Genomic DNA, 6549 nt, shown 5'->3' on the forward strand with positions numbered 1-6549 from the left:
GTTGTTTATCGACGTGTCCTCCCGGATGATTGAGGGTAAAAGGCACAATGGATATGCTGTAGTAGACGGGATAGAGGGAAGCATTATCGAGGCTGAAAGACTGCCGAACGGCTGGTCAGCCCAAACCTTTGAACTCTATGCCCTAGAAAGAGCTCTCAGAACCTTAGAAAACAAACAAAAAAGGAATGGTATGTACAGACTCCAAATATGCAGTTGGAGTGGTACATACCTTCAGAAAAATTTGGCAAGAAAGAGGACTGATAAATAGCATAGGAAAAGAAATAGCTCATGAGGAATTGATAAAACAAATTCTGGAATCCCTGTTACTCCCGAGAGAAATAGCGATAGTCCATATACCCGGACATCAGAAAGGGAATGAACCGGAAGTAAGAGGAAATAGACTGGCCGATGAGGTAGATGAAGAAGCAGCCCTGAATCCACAAGGAGCAGTGATATACTCCCTAAAACCTACAATTCCAAATCTTCAGGGTTCCCCGTTGTTTACTGCAATGGAGGAAAAGGGACTAAAAGATTTAGGAGCTGCAAAGAGAGCAGATGGGCGCTGGCTGTCACCTGAGCTGGGAGGGACCATTCCTAACCCTGCTGACGACTGAGACATCTATCCAGACTGCTGAGAAAGGGTGGATTCATCACACTCGCATTAAAGGTCCTGTGAATGCCCCATCGGCGGAGTGGCATGCTCATCCTACACACAACCCTCTGAAAGTTAAGCTGAGGAAGAAGGAATGAACTGAGAAAAAAGACTCTTTTTAACATTTGATGATATATATTGTTATTGATTGTAAGGGCTGCGTGGACTCACCTCTCCCTGGCACCTAAAGGATTAAGACAGATAGACAGGACGTTAGGCAGGGGTTTGAGATGGGCGGGTACTGGTATAGTATTATAACGTTAGTAATATGAACTGTTCAAGGAGGCGGGAAAAATCACTTCATTTCACAATGCCAAAATTATGCTGAACAAAAAGGACTTGCCAACTGTTGGGTTTGTGCAGAGGTCCCACACCATGGCGAATCTGGGATCCCTACCTCGGTAATACCGCTCACCAAAAGATGTACAACAATTTGACTCAGGCTCAAATGATACAAAGTGGAATTTTGACAGGGGTGAATATAACTTTGCGGGATGGTTCCCAAGATCAGCCCCGAAAACCCAGGGTGCTGTCGATGGCCTTAGAGTTTCCCCACTGAACGGAGCAGTAAATAACACCTGTTTCTGTAATCAGAATGACGCCTCACCCTTCCAATTAGGAAAATCATCTTGTGTCTACACCAGCCAAGCCACTGCCACGACCTTTCCCCTTATATTAAATGGAACATATTGGGTATGCGGCCTGAAGGCCTATCCATTTATTCCCGGAGAAAAATACATTTGCGTATCCGAATATTTAGGAATGCATACATGTTATGATGTTGATGAAACACTGTCTCAAAGTCAGAAAGGCTGGAGTGGCTGCTGTTACCTCGCTTATATAGTTCCTCACCTCCGATTAGAAAAACATGAGCACAACCTGAGAAAGGAGGGGGGAATAAGACATAAGGCCCGAGAGCTCCCTGAAGGAGACCGTCTGTTGTGGATACTATTCCCAAACTACGGCGCTGCAAGGGCAGGGGTAGAAATACAGAAACTGGCGGCTGCCCTTGAGAAGTTAATTAATGAAACTGTCGATGTAATGGGAGAAACTCAGTCCCAAATATCGGCCATAACCACCGAAATGATTGCCACAAGACTAAAAGCTTTACAGAATCAAATGGCTTTAGACTATCTCTTGGCCGAAAAAGGGGAATCTGTGCTCTGATTGGTAAGGAATGCTGCATCTTCATCCCAGACACCTCTTCCACAGTGGAAGATAAGGAAGAAATAGTAAAGAGAAAGAATATAAGAGAAATTGGGGATGAACTTCGAAAAGATGAGTGTTGGGGATGGGGCGACTGGGGATAGAGTTACGAATCATCATGATGTGCTGATATAACACACACACAGTCATAGGACTGTAACACCGTCAACAGCACATTTTCAGGCACAAACACAACAGATGCACATGTGCAGAACAAACACAGACACACAACCACACAGCAACATGTAACATCGACCCTCATACAAGCACTCACCTACACAAAAACACTCTCATACGGAATGAATAACATTCCATTATACATTAGCATTTGAATCTGATAGCACCAAAATACATGCCAATACACACAAAGGGAAGCCCACGCACACGGTCTGCGACATATCCAACGACAAAAACCCGAGGGACGCACACACAGACTGACATCTCCACGAAGGCAATGAAGCCCCACCTCCCCACACAGTGTCCTCACACACCGAAAGCGAAACGCATGAAAACAGCTCCCGCCTGGTCACTGGAAGAGGAAAGGGAGATGAGCGAAGTTCAGCAGACTTACTGACAGTAATGTGTCAAAATATTGATGGCTGTGTCTGTGCATATTATATTTTGCAAATTCACTGCCTGGGGACAGATCAGTGAATGAAAGGATCAGGAAGGGATTTGAGTCATTGCAAGTGAGCGTGTGCGAAACTGAGACTAGTGTCTGACATGGTCAATGTAGAAAAAAGTCACAGAGAGCGAAGGAGAGACAGAGAATGTGCCAAACAAATAGACAAAGAAGATTGAACGTAGAGGGAGACACACAGGTAGACTGACAGATAGATAAACAGGTAGAGAGAGAGAGAGGACAATACAGACAGGGAGGGACACAGAACGGGACAGACAGAGATTGATCAAAAGTTGAGGGATGGAGGAGAGCGTGAGAGAGGAAAAGAGGAACACAGACAAAGACAGAAAGGAACAGTGAGACAAAAAGCAATATCCTTGTGATAGGAGTGGGCAGGAGGTGGACTCAGTAAGCCCTTTAAAAAACTAACGTGCATGGAACAATAACCAATTCAGATGAGAGGATCACCAGGACACGGACCCGTTATCTTGTTTTAATAAGGTGTTTATTGTGAGCTGAACAGAAAGAGTCTGACAATCATCATGGCACAGTAGGGACTGTGTCTGCCCGTCTCCGCCCTCTCCTGCAGGGGAAATGCAGAGACACCCGTTAGTCTTTAACACGGGACAGTTCGTGAAGACGAAATGTTCCAGCTGAACCCATCACTCATAACTAGTCCGTCATTTCGAATCTCTCCTTTCCTTCCCACCCTGCCCCTGACAGTCGCTCTTGATCCCTTACCTGTTGTCCCTTTGTCACGTACTTCAATACTGTTGATGGCGGAGATGGATAGACTCCTTTTCCGGCTTTTCATGGTGGGAGACTGGAGTGCACGTGGATTGTCCTCAGGTATGCATGGTAAAAAAAAAAAACGGTAGCCACGATCGTCTGGGCTGGGAGGAGGACCAGACTTGAAGGTTTCCTGCTGCTCATGTCTGTACAACCACGTGTGTGCCAATCCGTCAGTCAATCAGGGATAGCAGCGTGTTCCTGAGCATGGAATGGTGACCCATCCTGTTTCACACTTCCACATCCACCGCTGTGTGTTACATTCAGATCCATGTAATGGTGAAACTGGATTCTTGGCCGTACATATACAATGTCTGCACTGGGAACACGGCGGCTGCCTCTGGAACTTTCTCAGTTGTTTTGCTGAGTCATTAAGTGAAGAATTTACATGACCAGTTGGTACACCGCATTCCTGAACTTCGCTCTGAACTTGGGCAGAGTCATTACATAAAATAAAGTGTTTATGTTGCAGCAGAAATCCTCTAGAATTTCTCAGACGTCCGTAAAAATACCTAGATATCTGTACTTCCCACCAGTTGTTCCTTTAATGTTAAAATATAAAATGATTGCATTGTCCACGAACCACAAGTATGAAGCTGATGGTTATGGTGAAGAAGCTTATCACCGACTGGCTTCGGCTGTGCATCTCTGCATCTTCGTGACTCTCTCCCTTCCTCTGTCTTTCGGACTCGACTGGCCACTAAAATGTGCCTGACCGTCAGAGTCTTCATCAAAAGAATTAACAGGGATGGGATGAAAGGGGTTGAAATGTTATCAAACCATTTAAACACCAACTACCTGATATCAATGAAATAACTTGAGATTATATAGCAGTACCATGGAATTTTGTCAACTGTCCACCTTGCATGAAACCGAAAATAGAAGAGAATATTTTCTGAACAGAACAAAATGCCTGTTATAGCCAGAAACACAGCCAAGGCTTTCTCAGTCCAAAGTTTTCTCTTCAGTTTCAGGCAGTAAATGCCCACGGAACGAGAAAAGGAGAAAAGGTGAACCAGACGAAACAGTCTGTGGCTGCACTGATCAGGAAAAGATAGCACTGCACACGGGGGTGATGTCCAGGAAACACCTTGAAAAGTAAAAGTGGCTGAGTGGCCACAGTATGATGTTAGTGACAATGGACAGTAGATCCTACGTTACCACACCCTAAAGCAGCATGTTGTGCAGTTAGAGAGGCTGTATTTTCCCCATGAGAGAAACAAAACCACCAAGAAATTAACTAGAAAAGACAGGAGGTAAAACGGAAATTGGAAATTACTGATCAAACAATCTCTGCTCTGCACCAAAAGCAATGGAAGATGTTAGCACCTAACTGGGTCAGGAGGGAGGGATCAGATGCCACGTTTGAACGTGACAGCTCCAAGCCTGACTCGTTTCAAAGCTGCTCACTCCTGGCTTTAATTAATTAGAATGAGACAATTGACAGAGGAGATGGGGGCATAATTTTAAAGGTTAAAGGTAAGCAGTTTTGAGCGATTTGGAGGATCAGGATTTTTACTCAGTGCTGCAGTATTTTCCACGCTGTCGCATCAGTCTTGTAAAACTCTTCAGTCCTCTCCTCGGTGCAACTCTGTCCTCACTATTAGCTGGTGATCAGAACTGTGCACAAAACTGCAGCTGTTAGCAATCCAACGTTTCACGTACTTCCAGTGTTATAGCGCTGGCAGGGGGAGAGGGGGATGGGTTGACTCTGGTGCAGGTTGACGGGGTAGTAATTTGGGGAGGAGAAGTATGGTACTCTTCGCAGTTTCCAATTGAAAGGGAGAGATCCCGACATTTCATGGAAGAGCTGAAAAGTTAAGCAGAAGAAAGTTCAAATTCCCAGGCAGTTCCTTCAGTATCCACTGTGAGACGAATTCACCAAGTAATCTCCCTTGTGTGAAGGTGGCCTGAACAGCCAGGTATCACTGTCAGTGGCAGCATGAAACTGCAGCGAATCCTCAGACAGATTCACAGCGATTCAATCATGAAAGCCAGTAACAAGGAATTGCTACAATCGGAACATTCGTGTAAAACATTTTCCGCACATGATTAATACAAAACATCATTTTCTGCCTGAATCTCTTTGCGCAGGCAATCCCTCAGCACTCAGTGCTGAGGTGCTGCCATCTTAAAGCCTTTCATTAATATTTACTGACATCGCCTGGGTGTCTGTTACATTAGAAAGTGGTTCAATTAATTTTTAAATTAATTGTAAATTAATTGACGGCGAGTTAACTCCCAGTTGTGGCAGAGTATTTTTAGTAATGAGTTTTATTGGTTCGAATCTCAATCGGTGGAAATCAAACTTTGCAAAATGCGTATTGAGTAAATTCGAAACATCACTACAGCGTGCAAGTCGGCCAATTGGCCGATCGAGGCTACCCTGACCCGCCAAAAGTATCCCACTCAGACCCAACCCCTGACACAGTGAGACAGCAGAGTGCCACCCTATGCAACAGCATTAACAAAGCTACACAATACAGCACACTTTGAAATCTCCTTTTAATTTATTTCGTCCTCCACTTGCCTTTGACCATTTGGAAATTAACTTCCAACTCTGAGAACTTTCTCATCAACACTGGGATGTGGCTTCCGTGGTTATCAATGGCTGTTCTGTAAAGGGATGACAGTTGATAATGGAGATGATACATTGCATGTTTTAACAAATCCAGTATCGCAATAGATTACCTCACCTTGCACGGATACAATTTCTAAATCGAACATAAGTTCTTCAGTGAAGGCAATACTTGAAACAAGTAAAATACTCACTGAAAATTGCCCTCAAAGGTTACTTAAGCTCAAATGAATACAAATCCTCCTACAGATCACTGCAGAGCCTGTAATGGTGGGGAAATGGGACTTGGTGTGAAGACTGATAATGGGCATAAAATAGAGAGCAGGAATAAATATACCATTATAAGGTAGTCAGGTAGGTATTAATGAGACCTAAAAGGGACTGCTACTTGAGACACACTCATTGAAATTTTGTATCAATGACTGAGGTGATGCGATCATGTGTTACGTTGGCTAACATAATGTTGGGTGGGACAGTATAATACAAGGAGGGCCTAAGATCGCTGGGAAGGGGAAGGAAAGGTTCAGTGAGTGAAAGAGCACAAAATAGTCTGCGCAATATCATGTGGAGAAATATGAGGCATTGTTCCTTCATGTCAGTCTTGGAAAGATTTCAGGCCTACGATAAATGTATAGATCCGTAAGTTTGTCCTAAATCAAGAGCCAACAAGAAGCCTCACTGTCCATTCGGGGCGAGTGAATT

Source organism: Chiloscyllium plagiosum, unplaced genomic scaffold, assembly GCF_037043375.1.
Source record: "Chiloscyllium plagiosum isolate Xiang-an unplaced genomic scaffold, Cpla_swu_hap1 HiC_scaffold_40, whole genome shotgun sequence".
Classification (NCBI taxonomy): domain Eukaryota; kingdom Metazoa; phylum Chordata; class Chondrichthyes; order Orectolobiformes; family Hemiscylliidae; genus Chiloscyllium; species Chiloscyllium plagiosum.